The following is a 19,021-nucleotide window of genomic DNA, read 5'->3' as shown; positions in this document are numbered from 1 at the left end:
TATGATCCTGGGTCTGGGGATCAAGTCCTACGTCAGGCTCCCTGCATGGAGCCTGCTTCTCCCTCTGCCTATGTCTCTGCCTCTCTCTCTGTATCTCTCATGAATAAATAAGTAATTAAAAAAAAAAGTTTTCCCCAATTCAATTTGACTAGAAAACATGTTCCTGATGACCCATTTTGTTACATTTGTATGGTGGGCTAGTGTTCTAGATGCATTTTAGGAAATTGTAGGTTATATGATTTGCTCTGCTTTCTGGTCCAACTCTTATATTCATACAAACCAAACAGACCTGCAGATTAAACAAGCCAGTAATCATTAAGCTGCTTTAAATGCATTATAGAGTATTTGTTTTAGGGAGCACAAATGAGTCAACCACATAAAATGTTAGTTGCCAAGTCCTAATGGTTACAATTTATTGAGAACTCACTATGTACAGGAAATAGACACCTCAAGTGTCTCATCTGATCCTCAAGATCACAGTAAGGAATAGATATTTCAGCCCTATTTTATAGATGAAGAAACTAAGGCTCTGAGAATTTAAGCAACTTACCTGCATTCACGTGGCTGGAATAAAGCAGATTTCAGATTTGAACTTCAGGTCTCAGCCTGCAACTGCCTTGCCCCTTTCTCTTCTGCCTACCATTGCCACTCAATTAATTAAGTCATGGAGATGAAAATGCAGCAGAGGGAAACAGTCTATAATATTGTAATAACACTGTATGGGGACAGATGGTGACTACACTTATCATGGTGAGCATGGAGTAAAGCATAAAATTGTCAAATCACTATGCTGTACACCTGAAACTAATATAGCACTGTATATTAATTATACTTCAATTAAAAAAGAAATTAAAATATTTTTTAAAAGGAGCATAAATGAAAAGCACTCACATTTGTTGGATGCTGCCCACGTGATCTCTGCCAGAAGGTTTGCACACTGCAGTTTGCATTTGGTATGTATTTCACATCTGGAATGAGAACTGGTTTCACACCGAGGATACACAGGTCTGCCCAACCCCAGGAGCTCATGTTGTTTCCACTGCATTACAAAATCTCAACCAAAGTCACTTGTGGGGAATATGACTAAAATAGACCTAAACATCCATATTTTAATTAATAAGGTAAAAATAAAATCATGATCTCATAACTACAGCCCAAATCCATGTAATATGCTACTGAAGTTAATGAAATCAAGCGTTTGGGCCATAATTAGATGTGCCTTTGAATAATTTGATTCTAAACTTTAAGAAATGTGTTGCTAAGATTTGCATCATAAAGAGATGAACTCAAATTTTCCCGGGGTCTGTAAATACATGGATGAAAGGAAGTGATTTCAATAGTCTACATTTTTCCCCCCACTGGTGAGGGTATTGGATAGACTTTTCAGCTACCTGAAAAATGAAAGAAGGTCTGGCCAACACAGTGATTACTGCCTTGAAATGGGAGACCAACTTTTTAGTAAGAAGCAAAACGTAGAAAAGGACCCCTATGACAAGTATAAAGAAAGCTATCTAGGCAGAATGTAATGGAATTTACTTCACATTATAACTCTAGACACCTATCAATCACTCATCCTCTTGGATGTCATGTAAGAAAACTGTAAATCCAACTCTGTGCTTTGGGAGATGATGCTATAGGAAAGATCTTCCTGCAGAACACGGCCCCTGGTCAGATAACTTTACATTGTGGAATAAACAAACCAATTATCATCCAAAAATCCAAGAGAAATGTTGTGTTATTTTTGCTACTTAGGATCCCCTTCCTCTGGCCATGAGAGAACTGGGCCTGCCTTGCAGAGAGCACTTACCTTGCTGGAGAGAGTCTCTTGCCTTTCTTGATTAAGGGATGGGCCTATGAGCCGACATAAGCTTATTAGACACTTTTTCCTTTGAGTATGGAATCCTAAAGCAAATGATTCAGAAACAAACAAAAAAGAACAAGCATCAGCTGATTAACTTCATTGGTGGCATCCTAAAGTAAGAGCCCATCAGTTCTGGCTATGACTCCCCTCTCCCCATGAACTTTGTTGCCTTCTTGTTTTGTGTTTGTTTGTTTGTTTGTTTGTTTTTCCCAAACCCATTCCTAGAGCTTTCCTTTGGAATCTGTTAGGCCCCTTCTTTCCTTTCAATGAATTATTTTTCTGCTTAAGACTATAAGCCATACATTCTGTTGCCTACAAGCAAAGACCTGTAACTGGTGTAGTTCTAGATGAGGAACTTCATAAAAGTCTAATAGTGAACTTGATGAAAGACCAGAGTGAAATAAAACAAAGATGGCTCCATAATCATTCCAATGAGCATCATAGAGTACCCACAGTTACACAAGCGGGCAAGTACATTAACTGAGCAAGGAGGAGTTAAGTCATAAGTTCCACCTTCCTCCCTTTGGAGATGGCAAGTCCGAGGAGCTTGCTTCATGTGTGGGGAAACTCCAAGAAGGGAATGTGTACAAAGAAGGAAGTAGGAAGGTAAGGGAGGGCCCTGACTCTTCTTTTTGTAATATTTCCACATCTTGGTATTTACATAGAAGTACACTTTGTAAAAATATTAGAACAGAAACCTTTTAAATAAGTAAAAGTCCACCCCTCTTTCTAACTACTTCCCAGCATGAGTTTTCTAGGGCTTCCACAGCAAAGGATCCCAGATGAGGTGGCTTCCACAACAGAAGTTTATTTTCTCACAGTTATGGGGAAACCAGAAGTCTGAGATTCAGGTGCTGGCAGGGTTGGGCTCTTCTAAGGGCCATGAGAGAAGAATCTGCTTCAGCCCTCGCTCTTTGGCTTGGAGATGGCCATCTTCTCCCTGTGGCTTCACATCACCTTTCTTATCATATGCGGCACATCCAAATCTCCAATTTTTACGAGGACACCAGTTATACTGGATTACAGTCCACTCGAGTGACCTCATTTTAACTTAATTACCTCTGCAAAGATCCCTTTCCAAACATGGTCTTATTCTGAGGTACTAGGGGTTAGGACTTTGACACATGAATGGGGGGAAACTCAGCCCATAATCTACCTGTTGCCCATTGCCCATCCATGGTTTCTAAAGGTCCCCTCTGCTCTCCAAGTTTGTTCCTTTCCATGTAATAATTATGTGTGTATATGTCCACAAATATATACGCATGTGTGGTTGCTGAAGAAATTATACAAACAGGATCATACTATACATATTCTATGCATCTTTGTCTTTTTACTGAAAGCTCTATTTTGGAGGTTTGTCCTGTCTAAACACATGCAGACTCATGTCATCCTTTTTGAAGGTTTAATCTTCTTGACTCAACCCTTGTGAAAGGTCTTGATCCAGCACACATCCTTCTTTGTTTTCCAGTGAAAAAGGGGTAGAGCCCTGAGGTTTCTTTGAGTGCAAGTAACAAGAAATTACAGTAGCAGCCTAAGCAAAAGAAACTGCATTCCAGGCTGCTGGAAACTTTCTGATTTGTTCTTGTCAGGAGGGGGGACACAGTGGAGAGGGCTCCCCCAAAGACTGGGGAAGCTCTGAAGGGTCAGGAAGCCAGCCCTGCTGTTAAGAGCCTGCAGAAGCTCAGCGTGCTGCTGCTAAAATGAATGAACTTGCATCCCACCTTCTCCAACACAGTAACACCCCACCTGCGGCAATTGGGTGCCAAAATATGGCTGATCCAAAAAAAGATGCACTGTAAGTGTACAACACACATCCGATTCCAAAGACTTAGCACAAGGAAAATAATGTAAAATACTTTGTGAATAATTTGTATGACAATAACATGTTGGTGGTATTTTGGATATGTAAGGTCAAATAAGATATATAATTAAAATTAGCTAAACCTGTTTCTTCTTACCTTGTTTGGTAGCTATTAGAAAATTCAAAGTTGTATGTGTAGCTTGCGATGGTGACTTGAATTATATTCTGTTGGGCCACTAGTCGTTTCCTCTTTCCTTGCTGAAAGGCCAAAACACTGGTGTAGCGAGTCTAGTTGGCCAAGCTTCGGTCACATGCCTGGTCTCCTGGCAGTACCCTATGCGGTACTGGCTTGCGGATTCACTGTCCCTGCAGGGTGGCCCACAGCTGGGAGCAGAAATACCTGAAAGGAAATTAAAGTGGTCAGAAAGAAGAAATTGATGCTGGGTGGCAAAAAACTATAAGTGCCCAACATGAGCAATTAATGCCTGGCACATATTCGGCAATTAAAATATATCTGTTGGGAGGCATGAACACATGAGCGAGTGAATAAACATAGTACAGTTGTGATTACTCTCTCCTCTCACTGTGACCCTCTTCATCACTTCCATCCTGGACCTAAAAGAAGCCACATTTCATTTGTAAATAACTCCAGATTGTTGCTTTCATGAACTCCGTATCTAGTGCTATTTATTTGAGTTACCATTTTGTGGGCACTAAATGCTGTTATGACTCATTCATCTTGTTTATCCATTCCACTTTCACTGAGCTAGTCACAAAGTCACTTCTGAGACCTCTTGTTTCTCTATCTACACTCACGCCTATAGGGATCTCATCCAGGCTCATAGCTTAAATATCAGATATCAGATGATATTTAGATTTAAATATCAGATGTGTTGATAACTTCCAAATTCATATCCCCAGGCCAGACCCCTCTCTCTCAAATTCAAGATTCTGCCAAATATCCAACTACCTACTTGGCATCTCGGCTTGGATGACTAACAGACACCTCAAACTCAACTTGTCCAAAATGGAAACGATGCCATTTCCTCTTGCAGCCCTCCCCCTGTAGGGAAACCATAGCTTTATCCCTCAGTTGGTCAGGCCAAAAACCCTGGAGCTCTCCCTGGCTCCTCCTTTCTGTGACAGTGCTCATAGACTCTGCAGGAAGTCTTGTTGGCTCTAGGGTCAAACACAGCCAGTCTGATCACCTTCCACCATCTCCAAAGCCCCACTTGGTCCAAGTATCCTCATTTCTCCAGGACTGCCAACATAGTTTCCTTGCTGGTCTTCCTGCTTGTCTCCTGCCTGCTAACAGTATATTTTCAGTCAGTGTCCAGAGGGTTTTCTGATATATAATTGTCACATAACATTGTGTTTGTTTTAGGTGTACAACATAATGACTTGATACATGTATATACCATGAAATGGTCACAATAAGTCTAGTTGCACATCCAACACCTCACACAGCTACAGTTTTTTTCTTGTGATGAGGACTTTTAAGATCTACTGTCTTAACAACGTTCAAACTTACAATACGGTTGTGTTAACTATAGTCACCATGCTGTACATTAAATCTCCAGAAACTATTTATCTTTTTAACTTAGAACTTTTGAACACCTTCACCCATTTCCCTACCCCCTGCTCCTGAGCTCTAGCAATACCAATCTGTTCTGCTTCTATGAGTTTGGTTTGTTAGATTCCATATATAAATGAGATCATACAGTATTTGTTTTTCTCAATCTGACTTATTTCACTTAGTATAATGTCTTCAAGATCCATCTATATGTTCTCAGTTGGCAGGATTTCCTTCTTTTCTGTAGGTAACTAATATGCGAGATATATATCACATTTTCTTTATCCATTCATCCACTGGTGAACACTTAGGTTTTTGCTATGTCTGAGCTATTGTAAATAATGCTGCAATGACATGGGGGTGCAGATGTCTTTTTAAGAGAGTTTAAGTCATAAATTATGCCATGTCACTTCTGTACTTAAAACCCTACAAGGTACCCATTTCACTCAAAGTAAAATCCAAAGCGCTGACAATGGCATTCCGTGCCCTAAATGATTCAGCACCACCTACTCCTTTCCTCTCTGCTTTCTTTCCCTCCTCCCCTGCTTGCTCACACCTCTACAGCCATCCTGGCCGCCCTGCTGTTTCTCAGACATGCCAGGTACACGCCCTTCCCTATGTCTATGGCTCATTCCCTTCGAGTCACTGGAGTAGCCCTCAAGTAGCCTCTTCTCCAAGAGGACCTCCCTAATTACCATATTATTTACATTTTGGAAAAGTAGTCCTTGATAAGGAAATTTTTTATGACATAGGGTTGATTGACTAAAAGGAAGCAACAATGCTATGTATTCACCAGAAGCTATCATTATTCAAAATATATGCATGGGATCCCTGGAGGGCTCAGCGGTTTAGTGCCTGCCTTTGGCCCGGGGAGTGGTCCTGGAGTCCTGGGATCAAGTCCCACGTCCGGCTCCCTGTGTGGAGCCTGCTTCTCCCTCTGCCTGTGTCTCTGCCCCTCTCTCTGTGTGTGTGTCTCTCATGAATAAATAAAATCTTTAAAAATATATATATGCATGTGTAGGCACTGTAAAATAAAGGTCTGCAACATGCATATTAAAATAACTGGAATTGGGATGCCTGGGAGGCTCAGTGGTTGAACATCTGCCTTTGGCTCAGGGCATGATCCTGGGGTCCTGGGATCGAATCCCACATCAGGCTCCCCATGGGGAGCCTGCTTCTCCCTCAGCCTATGTCTCTGCCTCTCTCTGTGTGTCTCTCATCAATGAACAAATAAAATCTTTAAAAAAAAAAAATAAATAGGGATCCCTGGGTGGCGCAGCGGTTTGGCGCCTGCCTTTGGCCCAGGGCGCGATCCTGGAGACCCAGGATCGAATCCCACGTCGGGCTCCCGGTGCATGGAGCCTGCTTCTCCCTCTGCCTGTGTCTCTGCCTCTCTCTCTCTCTCTCTCTGTGACTATCATAAATAAATAAAATAAATAAATAAAAAATAAAATAAATAAAATAAAAATAAATAAATAAATAAAATAACAGTAATTATTACCTAGAGGACCCCATGCCTCACCCCAGCCATCTTGATCACATTGAATCTGCTTTACTCTTTTTCCCTATTGCACTTTTCACTTTTGAACATACTTCGTACAATAACATACTAATTTACTTACCTATTTTATCTATTGCTTTTTTGCTTGACCTATCCTGTTTAAATGTGAATTCCCTAAAGGGACTTTTCCCCCCTATTTTGTTCATTGATTTTGTTCTAAGTGTCTAGAGAAATGCCTTACATGGAGTAGATATTCGCTAATCATTTGCTGAATGAATGAACGACCCTGAAATCAAAGACTAAGAGTCCACCCTCAAGGAATTTGTGATCTAGTATATTTGCCTTCCTAGAAACCAAACCTCTTATTAAAATTACCCTTTGCTAATAATGAATTTCCATTGTCATCCAGGGTGGACTGTTTCTTGCTCATCACAAGAAAGGAATTGGCCAAGGTCATTTAAAGGAGAAAATAGGAAATATATATTTATTTTACCAAAAGGAGCTTTGCTGGCTGTTCTCAGCCTCTTTCCTGCCAGCAGAAGCCTCAGTCCCTTCCCTATTTATTTGCTATGTTAAAGTACCTGATCTTCGTAGAAACTAGATAATGACCTATAACGTTATCAGGACTACACTGCTGCATCTCTAACATGGAGAAAATGCATTTGCATTTTATGATGCCGAATGCTCACCCACTTCATGACCTTACCATCTGTTTCCATCTGTGGAATATTCCAAACGACCAAATAACATTAAAATCACCTAAAAGAGTTTCTTTATTAGTGATAAACTTTTACAATTCAATTTAAAAAGTTTATAGTCCTGAACGCTGTGAGAACTACCATTTTCCAAAGCACCATCTTGCTCTTTATCACTGGGGTCTGACAGCAGCTCTGACCTTTCCTAATATCTTTTACTGAAAGAAGAAGATTTGAAAAGTAGATAATAAATGACCAAAGCTTTATTGATATTATGATGTGTAATATTTAAAACTGGTTATGGTTATTAGACCACAGGAGATGATGCCTTATTACATAATCATCTGTTCCCTGTAGGCCAGCTCCTTTTACTGATAAAACATCTTTTATGAGTTTTAAAACTTCAGAGCCAATAAAACTGTGCAGGAACAAGCAGGATTGCATGTTGCTCAGCACATCATCAGAATTCTTGGCCAGATTCAAAGGCTAGACAGGTTAGACCTGCTGATCTCGGAGAAGGAGAGTCCAGCTGGGTGCATGAGCTCCTGGAGAACTGCTAGGGAGGGGGCTCCCTCGTAGGTACAAAACTAAATCTGTGATCCCACAGAAGATTCATATTCTTCTGGTTGTGATAAAGGGAGTACTAGTCTAAGGATTTGTCCAAGGACATCCTATTTGTTCACAATCAAGAATCTTAACTAACAGAGGAAGATGGACATCTTCTCCCTGCCCATCCCAACACACGGCCCATCCAGTTGGCACCAGCAGCACTTCCAGCATTGATAAGTTTAACTTCATCATACACATCTGGGAGCTAATGCCTTGGACAAGGAGAGAGCTAAGGGATGCCTCAACTGTCCACTGCCTCTAATTATTTTCTGCTCTACTCATGTCCTCAAACCCTCATATAGCTCCGCCTATTCCTTCCAACATCTACAGCATAAATCAGTTGCAAGAACAATTTTGGAAAATTTGACCATTAAGCTATTTGTTTTAACCATTTAATTACTATACCTTGCAACAAGATTGATTCCAAGTAAGGGAAATTCTTCCCTTCTCATTCTTTGTCAAATTGTTCTGGACCTCTTTTATTCTTCCAAATGAGTTTTATAACATATTCAATGGGAAAAACCCTGTTCCATGTGATTCCAACTAACATGTCAATTTATAGATTCACTTGGGGTAATTTGCATCTTCATAATACTGAGGTTTCTCATTTACAAACATGATCTCTCTCCCCATTAACTTCAGGTGTGTAGAGCTATCAACTATCTCACTATATCCAAAAATTAAATCCTGTTATCACAAATTAAAACAAACATTATTCAGACATGTGCACTACACAATGCAATAATGAAGTCAACAACAAGAATTGTCAAAGAAATTTTTACTACACATATATCTTACTATCCTGATAAATGTCTGAAGTGAGATGGGGATCTGAGTTGTTATAATTTAGCTTCCTTTAAGTTAAATTATAAGCAAAAGGAGGAGTGATTAGACAAGACATCTAGACCTCTTCAGCAGTAAACATAGCTATAAACGTAAACAGATACAGTGCTTGGCAATCACTACTTTAAAATATAAGAAACTGTATGGCTAAGGGATAATAGTTTTATTCATTTGAAAATGATGCTAGATTCTACAAATGGCAAGGTTCTTGCAAAGTATTCTGGTTGTTTTTCTAACATGATCACTCTAAACTCATTTGTTAATCTTATCAGCTATTGGAATCACATATTTTTAATTTTTTAAAAAACCATCCTGTTTATTTCCTGGAGCAGTAGATGTTTCAGATCTGTGCTGAAGAGAAATTTACATAAAACAGCTCCAGAAAAAGTTTATTGGAGCAAATAATCTCTGAACTAGATCTCTAATTCCAGAATCTCATAGGAGTTGAGATTTATATCTGTAGTTCAATAAGCAATGGCATTTTCATTTTGTTTGTTTATTGGCCTTGTTCACCCAAAAGAAGAAAATACAAAATTTAATACCTGGGTGATCCAAAAATTTCTAGTAAATAAAAAATGGAAAGCCATAAGATCACCAATTATGAAAACAAATGCAAGATGAAGCAATGTATGAATATAAAGATCTAGTCATGCACTCATATTGTAAAATTTCATTATATTACTTGATGAAAACCTGTAACACCAACACTGGCTTAAGGACTAGCTTTCCTCTTGCCTTTCTGGACTTCACACAAACAATGCTAGCTGTTCCGTAACAAATAATGAGTGACAAATTATAGGAAGATGACTACACATAGAAAGAAAGAGAGAATAGGATTTGGGAAATATCTTACTTAAAAATCGACTGGTGTAGAAATCCATCCTATTGGTTCTATTTCTCTGGAGAATGCTGACTGGTACAGGTACTGAAAAAAACAGGGCCTCCTGGGAACTTTAGTAGAAAAAAGAGTCAGGTGCAGGCACAAACTCCTTCTATCACACGGAATGACGACGTGGCGGGTAGAAGCCCATCTTATCTGTATCTTAAGCAACACAGTGACTTCCGTTGACTTCTGGGTTCTACACATTTGGATTTACATTTTTGGAATACATTAATCTTTGATCTCCTTCCACCTACTCCTAAATTATGGAAGATGGTGTCAGAGGACAGCATTTTTAGAGGGGTTTTCTTTATCCAATTTGTTTACCCCAAACCCTGGAGGAAGTGATCTCATCAACCTCATCCAGAGAACTTGAAAGTGGCTCTTCCACCCCGTGTAAACAACATTTATATTTGAACTGTTGACATTAATAAACACTTTATTCCACCTTCCCCAGACCATTCCTTTATTTGTTCACTTGAATTATTCATATACATTGATCTCCTCAATTATATTGCCTCTCCTTTGAACAGGACTGTAGCTCTTCCCTCAGCCTCGTTCACTGTCACACAAGCAACATGTATTAAATCAACTAATTATACCCATGAGCATATTTTGCTGCAGATATTCTGGCTACAGTTATGAGTGAGAGATGCCCAAATTTTTCCACCATTATTTCCACATTGATACCTCTACTTTGGTTCACTGTGCTTACAAGAATCTTCCCTCCATATGATCCACTGGGTCTTTCTATCACATCATGAGGTCTCTGCTCCAAATCACATGCTTAAGGAGATCTCTGCCAAGCCCTGTATTTAGGGGAGCTCCCCTCTTTCTTCTTCAGGCCTACTCTATCCCTGCAAGCTATTTTATTTTCCTCCCTCTCACTCATTACCACTTGAAATTATGTTACGTACTTATTGGCATACTTGGTTTATTGTCTTCCCCTATACTGCAAGGAAAGCCCTATAAGGTCAGGGATTTAATCTGATTATTCAACTGGGGCACAGCAGGCAAGCAATGAACACTTGCTGAATAAAGGTCAGATGCCCATGTCACTAAAGGTTTTGTTTAGTTGGCCTCTCTGGACAGGTTATGAATCTGAGAGCAACACCCATGTAGTGGAAACCTATCATGTCAGGCAGAGAACCAGGGGCTTTACACATTTATGTGGATATTTTTAATCTTCACAGCAACTGCACGAGGTAGATATATTAGCCACATTTCATAGATGAGAAAATTCAGACCAGAAGGAGAGGCAGCTAGTAAGAAGCAATGCTGGGGTTTGAAGTCAAATCCCACTGGCTCTGCCTCTGCATCCTATATAAACAATCCTACTGGTCCTACAAAGTTCATTCTCTCTCCTAGAAGCAATTCCATAAGAGAAATGGCAAAATAATTTTGAACAACCCTTACGTTGTTAAAACAAGCATGGCTGTATAATTTGTGAGCCCCCATGCAAAATGAAAATAAAGTCCCCCCCCAAAAAAAGAAAAGAAAGTCCCATGTTAAAAGGTGATTAAAACTTTGAAGCAGGTGGCAACAGGGCACTAAACTAAGCATTGAGGAGTATTCCACAGGCCTAAGTGACCATCCACGTTGCATTCCCAGGAAGACAGCCCTGGAAACATGAATATATACTTTCATGGTGATTAATTTGGAAGGGATGATTCTCTTGTTAGTTTGGGAGTGTTCATCAGAAATTCAGCAAGCGTCCACCTAATAACACTCTGCACTGTGTTTTCTCCTTAGCCCTATGGCCATATTGGCCATAACTGAAGAGTGATTTCAGGCACAGCCTTTCTGTGGCAATTAGGCTCCTGCAAATTCCATTTGGTTTCCAGTTCATAAGAGGAAGCAGGAAAATTTGATTATGGACTCCTCAGGCCTGAGCAGGTGTCAAAATAATTTTTCCAAACCAGGAGGTAAAGCTTCCTGACAAGCAGACTCTCTTGGCTGCCGTGTTAGAGCTCTTGGCTGTTGGATTGATCCCTGCCTGGGAATATTTAAGCTATGGGCTCTTGGCATTGAAAGAAGGCATGTGAACACGTGGATTTATCTCTGCCCATGGGCTCTCTTTCTCTTTACTCCCATGTGGCTGCTGCTGCTGGAGGGCCTTTTGCAGGCTCTGCTCCTAGAACTTTCTGCAGCTTCCTCACATGCAGGCTGATATACCTCGACCATCATCCATATGCTGTGGTGCCTGTGGTACAGCTCAAAACTTGATTTCTCAGCATTGGAAGACCTCCACCAGAATGTCCCCCAGAAACTATAAAGCAAAAATGTGTACCCAGCTCCTTCTTAACCTCAGTACACAATAGGTTCTGCATGGATGTTTGGGAAATAGAACTGAACCCCAAAATGCCCAGCTCCACTGATCTTCCCACTCATCCATTCAACAGATATTTGTCAAACTCCAGTGAGTTGCCATAGTGGGTGGAATAATGGCCCCTTCAATGATGTGTCAATCCCAAACTTGCAGACATGACCCTATTTGGAAAAAGAATATTTGCAGATATCATTAAGTTAAAGATCTCAAAATAAGACATCCTGGATTTGGGTGAGTCCTAAGTTCAATGACAGGTAGCCATTGAAGAAGGAAAAGAAAAAAAAATTACAAAGAGATACAGGGAAGGAGGCCATGTGACAATATAGGCAGGTATTGGAGTGATGTGACCACAAACCAGGGAATGCCAGGAGCCACTCAAAGCTGTAAGAGACAAAAAAAGATTCTCCCCTCGAGTCTTGGGATGGAGCACAGCTCTGCAGACATCTTTATCTCAGACTTCTGGCCCTCACAACTGTGAGAGGATAAACTTCTGTTGTATCAAACCACCAAGTTTGCGGTAATTAGTTAGGACAGCCCTATGAAACTAATATGGTCATGTGCTCTTAGGATGAGGCCAACAATAAAATAAATAAGCAGATAAATGTATTATATAATGTCCTGTTGTGCTGTTATGAATAGAGTTGCCAGATAAAATTGAACACACTCAGTTAAATTTTAGTATCAGATAAACAACAAGTAAATTGCATGGAACATGCATTTACCAAAAAATTATGTGTGCTTTGTCTAACATGCAGAGTTAACTGTATTTTTATTTGCTAAATCTCTCAATCTGAGTTACCAAGAAAGATGGGTATAGGCCAAGTTCTGGGTAGGCCTGAGTGGGGAAGGGCTTTAATCAGCGTGGTTGCGGAAGGCTTCTCTGATGAGGGATCCTGGAACAGAGACCTGCATGAAATAGGAAAGTGAGTCATGCCAGCATTAGGACAATAGTCTCCCAGACCCAGGAAACAGGAAGGACAAAGGTATAAGGTGGGAATATGCTGGCTCTATTCAGCTTTATTCAATAATACAGACAGCAAGATAGCAAATCTCATTGTCTCCTGAAATCCAAAATGTTCCTAAACCAAAAACAGGAAATCTGTGTTAAAGCATGTACCAAGCTATTGATCTCAGCTTTTAATGAGCTGGACTTAGATTATTTAGATGTCAAGTAGGTCTGGTATCCAAGTTTTATGATCCTCTTAAATAACCATAGGCAATCCAGCAAGTAATAAAACAACACAAGGCAGCATAGAGTTGCCATAGTAGGAAATGTTGGCATATAATTAAAGCAGAGGCCAATATTTATGTGCTTTTTCTCTGCAACAGATTCATTAAGAGTATCTTAAGCTATCATACAGACTAACATTTCGGGTGCTATTGGCATCCATTCAGAAAAGGAGGTTTTATTTAATTTTTAAAGGTTTTTCAAAATTACAGAATGCATGCGCATCCACACAAACACTTGCAAAGAAATGTTCACAGCAGCATTATAATAATTATTTTAATAGCCTACAAGTGGAAACTCCAAATGTAAAGTGGCTAAATTTAGTAAATAAAAACATAAAATGCGTTGTTACACTTGAATTTCAGATAAATAATGTTTAATTTTTTTAGCATGAGTATATCTCAAATTATTTGGGATAAATTAAATTGGGCATTCTGTATTGAATCTGGCAGGCGTATCCAAACATTCATTAACTGGTGGATGGATAAACAAAATGTATTCTAACCATACAATGAAATACTCTTTGGCCAAAGAAAGAATATAAAGCACCAACACATGCTACAGCATGGATGAATCTGAAAAAACATTTCACTAAGTGATAGAAGTCAGAATAGAAGACCACATAAGTGGGAGGGTCTACTTATAAGAAATGTCCAGAAAAGTCAAATTTGCAAAAGACAGAAAATAGATTAGTGGTTGCTTTGGGGCTGAGGTTAGGAGTAGGAATGCATTGTAATCAGGCACAGGCTTTTTACTGGGATGGTAAGATGTCTTTGAACTGGATTATGGTGATCATAGCATAGTCATTAATGTCATAGTCATTAATGTCATTAATACTTGGGTTTTATGGTCAATTATGTCTCAAAAATGTTAAAAAATATGTGCTCATCGCAACAAGTCAAGTAATATAGACATAGGAGAAAACACTGAGCATCTTTGTCTCCTTTGTCTTTGAGTTAAACGATGTTACTCCACGGTTTGTCTCTTCTTCCATACATTCGTAGCTCATACAGACAGGAGAAAATATATTTGTATATCCTATACATACTACTCTGTAGCTTGTATTTGTCATTTAAAATGTCATGGACACAACTTCAGGTGAATCTACAGAGCTCTACAGCATTCTTTAATTTTTCTAAAAAAATTTAAGTTCAATTAATTAACATGTAATATATTATTGGTTTCAGAGGTAAAGATGAATCTTATATAACACCCAGTGCTTATTCCATCCCTTAGCCCCTCCCCTCCAGCAACCCTCAGTTTGTTTCCCATGATTGAGTCTCTTATGGTTTGTCTCCCTCTCCACATCACTCTTGTAAATACTTGCATGATATTCCACATGAAGATATCTTACAATTTATTCAAACATTTTACTTACTGATGAATATTTGGATCAATTTTTTCTTTTCTTTCTTTCTTTCTTCTTGCCCTTTCAAAGTATGCTTCAATAAGTCCTCTTGAACGTATATTAGAGGGAGCCACTTAAAATTAGCAAAAGGTTTTGAGATGAATAAAGAATGTCAAGATACTGAAGCATCATTAAAGGTCAAACATTTTACCTCATGTTGATATTGTGCTCTTAGATTAATTTAGACTTCACATCAAATGATGAAAAGGTTAAATTATGCATCCACCATCACAAACATTTGTTCTTTATTTTAAACGCACAAATACGCATTTGTGGCCTACACACCAGATGAGGTATATTTCTCGAGTACAGCAGGCATGTACTAAGCTACAATTGAAGTTCTACAATACAGTGTCAGGGTGCTGTGGGATCCTAATTCTTTTGTCACAAGCTAGATACAGAGGTAAATCGAAGATTTTTTTAAGTATGCAATTGTTTATCATCTCTCCAGACACACATCCCTAAACACATGGGAGAAAGCTAATGAACTATGAATGATGACAGAATTTATCATGAACCAGGCAATTTATGTACATCATTACATAATTTGAATAGACAAGAGGTAAATAGTTATTTTTGCATCCATTTTCCAGATGAGGGATCTCAGGCCTGTGGCATCTTGCTCAATATCGTGTAAATAATAGAAAAAGGATTAGAACACACGCTCTAAATGTCAAGCTCCTGGTGACTACACACTGCTGCCCCATAGAAGAAATATTTTGGCTAAATGTTTCCAATAATCTGCTCTGCTCACAGCTGTAATGGGTGTCTTGGGACACCAACTTAAATAGACCATCCTTCCTATCCTCGAGGAGCAGAGCCTAGTGAGAAAATAGGCACATGAACAGAAAATCAGAGCCAGTATGGCAAGACCATGGTGAGAACTGAGTAACATAACCTGGATTATCAAAGACTCTTCCAGTAACTTCTGAGTTGAGTTTCTTTAAAAATATTTATTTATTTATTTATTTATTTATTTATTTATTTATTTGAGAGAAAAAGAGAGAGAATATGAGTGGGGGAAGGGGAAGAGGGAGAGAGAGAAGCAGACCCCCAGCTGAGCAGGGAGCCCTATGTGGGGCTCCATCCCAGGACCCCTGAATCATGACCTGAGCTGAAGGCAGACATTTAACCCACTGAGCCACCCAGGTACTCCTTGAGTTGAGTTTTTAAAGACCCTTGCCATATGCAATGGGAGCAAGGAGGATAGCATTCCAGTCAAAGGAAGCCACATGGAGAAAGGCTCAGAAGCCAGAAACATACCAAAGAGCAAGAGGAATGACATGCAGATGAGCTTCTGGAGTGTAAACCATGAGGCAAGAAGAGACAGGAGATGAATGAATCACTGGGGAGGCATGCAGCTAAAAGTACAAGGAAAACCTAATCAAACATGGGGCATACATAAGGAATTTATTATTTCACTGAACAAAAAGTCTGAAAGTGGAGCAGTTCCATGAATGGTTAACTTGAAGTTCCAAAACTGTCTTCAAAGACTCTGTTTCTTACTGTCTTTCTGCATGACCACCCTCAAGATACTAGTCATCTGGCCTTAAACTTCTAGGTCTCAAGATAGCTGCCACAGTTGCAGGCATTCCTACCTTTCATCTCTATATCCAGGGGAAAACAGGAGAACTTCTCTAAATGGATAAGAACCATACAAGTAGACTAACCTTGTGTCCATTGGGTGGAATGGGTTACACCCTGCTGCTTAAACCTAGTCATCCAGCAAAAGGAGTGAGACCATCACATCACACTTGGTTTGGAAGAGTCAAGCTTAGCTTAGCTTCCCCTAATGGGTGTGGTCAACTGGTGGAAGGAAAAGATAGGGTTCCATTACTGAGGATAAAGGTGGAGAGTGGCTTTGCCACAATGAAGTTAGGGTACAGCCAAAGGCTAATAAAAATAAAGGAGCTTGGACATTACCATATAATTCAGTTTTCTTTACTGTCAGTATATGAACACTATCTTTGCAGCTTTTTGCCGTATTCATACATTACTAAATTATAGTATATCTCCTTTTTAACTCTTGCCATATTTCTAAACTGTATCTGTAGCATTGTGACATACCTAACCTCTATCTATAATGTTGCTTACTTGATATTTTAAAAAATATTTTATTTGTTTAGTTGAGAGAGAGAGATAGAGAGAGAGCATGAACAGAAGGGGCAGAAGGAGAGGGAGAGAGAATCCCAAGCAGACTCCATGCTGAGTGCGGGGCTCAATCTCACAACACTGAGATCATGACCTGGGCCAAAACCAGCCAGATGCTCAACTGACTGAGCCACCCAGGTGCCCCAAGATTTCTTTTTAAATTATCCTGTTTTATACATAAATAGGCTTGAAAAGAAAATTTTACAGTCTTCTCCAAATGAAAGTCCACATATAACTTTCCATAAATCAAAGGTATGTATATTTATAGTATGCATAATGTATATTTGTTTATATTAATATTTATATCAATATATTGCTATATATACATATATATATATATATACACATATCAAAAAATTGTAGTACTCTCAAAGAACACTTAGTAGAGACTAACCATAAACATACATAGTCCATCTATTACAGCTTTGGGTGCTTTATTTCTTCATGCAAATGCCTATAAAACAAAGGCTTCTGCTTTATCCCCAGAGCATGAAAAAATATTAATCACTATCAGAGAGGCCAGGGCATAAAATATGTATTATCTTCATCCCCCTTTTATATTGAATCTAAATCTTAATCAGGAAATAAAGGGGTTCTCTGAGTGCTCATTTGGTCCTTTTAGACAAAAGGGAAATGGCTGAATTTCACAGAAGCTTCTCCTTTGTTTATCTACTTCCACGAAGCGAAAAATTCATTTACTATCTCTAGTCTTGAACTTTCTGGGGACACTGACCTGTACAGCCACCATCTTCTTGGAGATTTTGCTATATTTTCTGATACTTCAAGCTCAAAGCGTTCAAAACCAAATTCATTTCCTGCTGATATGGCTTCTCATTCAATAACAATTATGACACTACTGGATGATATGTAATAATAATATATAATTACTTATTCTGTGCAAGGTTCTGTAATAAACGTCTGGCAATTCTTATCTCAATTACTCATAGCAGATCCACTGTAAAAATTACCCTCTGATAGAATAGTGATGTTTAATAAAACTTGTAGAAAAGACACTCATCCAACGAAGACCACAAACATTGTTAAGTAGTAGGATATGTGACTCAAAGCTTGAATCTAATGAAATTTGTCATATTTTTTTTTAGCTTCGGTTCCTTGGTTCAGGAAATGTTCCCTACCTTATGAGCCAGAACTTTCTTTCCATTATAGAAACTGAAAATGCCAAATACTCACTTTCTCAGATTCTATTGCAGCTAAGATGTACTAGAACACCTGCTCTAAGCTCTGCCATTCAAGCACATCTAGTCCAGATTTTGAATTAAGATAGTAGTATTAGGAAAGAGTTACACAAGGAAGACAAGTGAGCTAAAGAGCAGTAGTAACACCCATCCTCCAGGGGGCAGCAAATAGTGGCTTTAAACCCCTGCTCAAGCAGCTATGACAAGTATGTCTCCAAAAAACTGGTTTGGGGAGCACTGTTTCTGACTGCATAGTCTCCAGCCCTGTTTCTCTGACCCTCCCAGGGACTCTGTGAGCTATCCAGTGTCTCCTACTAAATGCCTTTCTGTTGAAACAAATAAGTGATAATCTCTGTTGCTTGCAACTAAAAATCCAGTGATAACAGCTCTTAATGCTTGCTCGGTATCATTTGAAGGTTACCTATTTAATTCCTTCCAACTTCTTAATATCTATTAAAAGTACATTTTTACAGAAAGAGGAAGAAATGATAAATATTTAGATAAATATAACTACTTTTTTCCTCTAATGCTCTTTAAAGTATGTCTGAATGAAGAGAAGAAAATTATGACATTGTCTGATGCGGTTTTTAATGTCTGTAAATCCTACACATCAGGCACCCAAAACCTAAAATGAAGAGGTCCAGGAACCTATCTATACAGGTGTCAAAATTTCTACATTCCATGTGAAGTGGTAAAAATTGATTTTAAGTAGATTGCTAAGATTATATATATATATATATATATATATATATATAGCAATTCCTAGAACAACCACTAAGAAATTACATGAAAATTTTTTTCCACATGTGGGCTTTACTGATTAGATTTTATTTTCTTTTATCTGATAATGTAGCAAAAACAAAATGTAAGCACTGCTAAGATTTTCTTGCTGTATGTGTTACAAGGGTGAACTTAATTTTATGCTCCTTATCATTCAAATATATTT

The 19,021-nt window shown here is 38.8% G+C and overlaps 2 long non-coding RNA genes across 2 annotated transcripts in view; both read right to left on the bottom strand.

Annotated features, from left to right (window-relative positions):
* Positions 1-891: 891 nt before the first annotated feature.
* LOC112673412 (uncharacterized) lies at positions 892-10,172 on the bottom strand. The gene is made up of 4 exons (XR_003144782.3): positions 9,737-10,172; positions 3,820-4,062; positions 1,808-1,902; positions 892-968 (listed from the first exon to the last, which is right to left on the bottom strand). It is a non-coding gene; the product is annotated as an uncharacterized LOC112673412 (long non-coding RNA).
* A 2,677-nt stretch (positions 10,173-12,849) lies between these two features.
* Positions 12,850-19,021, bottom strand: part of LOC112674142 (uncharacterized) — a 76,702-nt gene continuing 70,530 nt past the window's right edge. The window contains exons 2-3 of the long non-coding RNA XR_003145253.3: positions 14,699-14,801; positions 12,850-12,998 (exon numbers count right to left, since the gene is read on the bottom strand). This is a non-coding gene — a long non-coding RNA (uncharacterized LOC112674142). The remainder of the gene's footprint in view (positions 12,999-14,698; positions 14,802-19,021) is intronic.

Source organism: Canis lupus, chromosome 24, assembly GCF_003254725.2.
Source record: "Canis lupus dingo isolate Sandy chromosome 24, ASM325472v2, whole genome shotgun sequence".
NCBI lineage: Eukaryota > Metazoa > Chordata > Mammalia > Carnivora > Canidae > Canis > Canis lupus.
This window is presented reverse-complemented; position numbering and strand designations above follow the sequence as displayed.